Below are 1,670 nucleotides of genomic sequence, written 5' to 3'. Positions count from 1 at the left end.
TCGAGAGCACTTCAGCCGTGGGTATTGAGGGTGGAAGAGAGCGCTAAATTGACACAATGTTTATAGTATGTTTACACAGTGTTTAACATCATGGTGAGTGAGGGCGTTTTCAAATGCGTTTGGCCAATCAATGTCTACTTACATCACGGATAGTACCAGTAATGCTGGTTAGACCCTGCTCCGGAGTAGGAACTAATATGGTTCTCGAAAAAGGCAGTCCGGTACTAAAAATACACCTAGTTCCTGTGGTGCAAAAACGCCCAAAAGTGAGTAGTTCCACAATTAGTTCTGGTACTATCAAAAGGTTCCTGCAGTGCGAAAGGCCCTAATAGCAGCAGTAACAGTAACAGATGTGCAAATTGAGATGAGGCTACATGAGTAATATTAACACAAATATACAGAATAGTGTTGTCACGATACCAAAATTTATACTCCGATACGATACCTGACTAAATATCTCGTTACTACTACTGAACCGATACCATGAAAAAAAAAAAGAACAAAATCTCTCAGTTGACCAGTGTTGCTTTTTGAGCATTTCCTGCCCCTTAAAAAGAATAATAATCACAGGCCAGTGCCACCACAAGCCTATGGTGAGCAACTACCAGTCTATGACTATGATACATCTGAGCTTACAGGTATGTCTAGATCTTTACTACATTTGGTAAGTTAACTGAGGGCGAGATAGGGGTAGGAAATATGACCAAAATATTATTCAATGCTAGGAGTAATTTTACTTCACAATAACAATTTATATCATGATATAGTCATTTTTGTTATTAACAATAAGAACGTAGATTCAAGTAACAAAGAAAATGACTAATATAATAAATCAAGACACAAATTAAATAAAGTGTTTTTAGGTACAGTAGTTCTATTTAACAGTAACATTAGGGCCTTTCGCACCGCAGGAACCTTTTCATAGTACCAGAACTAATTGTGGACCTACCAGTTTTCGCACCGCAGGAACTGGGTACGATTTTAGTACTGGACTGCATTGTTCGAGAACCAAATTAGCTCCTACTCCGGAGCAGGGTCTAACCAGCACAACTGGTACTATCAGTGATGTAAGTATACAATTCGTCATCATTCCATGTCCATTATTGTGAAACTCACGAGACACAACAAAAACACAGCTCCAATCACAGCATCCTCCTGTTGTTAAGGTTGTTTTTGTTGTTGAATGCTGCGCACAAATGATGTTGCTGTTGACCGGCTTACATCACGTCCTAGTACACACTGTCTGTGAGAATGCAACCTTTTAAATGGTACTGGTAAAATAGTTCACGCAAAAATCATCCTAGTACTTTAGTACTGTACATTTAGTTCTGGAACTAAAGCGTTGCTGTGCTGCGCGTATATATAAAGTTTGGCCCGGCCAGTGTTCATGCAGGGAGCTGAAGCAGAGCTGAACACACACTGTCCTTCTGCCGCACGTCGATGCAACTCAGGAAATACGGCTCTTATTAAAATGCTATTATTCTTAAAGAACTGGTACTAGTAACATGAGGAATCATACTGTTTTCTAAAGAAGGGTATCGCGATACCTTTTTAGTATTGGAATCGTGTAACATTACTACACACACACACACAGTCAGATCATCTACACACACACACACACACACAGTCAGATCATCTACACACACACACACACACACACACACACACAG

Source organism: Cyprinus carpio, unplaced genomic scaffold, assembly GCF_018340385.1.
Source record: "Cyprinus carpio isolate SPL01 unplaced genomic scaffold, ASM1834038v1 S000006702, whole genome shotgun sequence".
In the NCBI taxonomy this organism is placed as follows: Eukaryota; Metazoa; Chordata; class Actinopteri; order Cypriniformes; family Cyprinidae; genus Cyprinus; species Cyprinus carpio.
Note: the sequence above shows the minus strand (reverse complement) of the source record.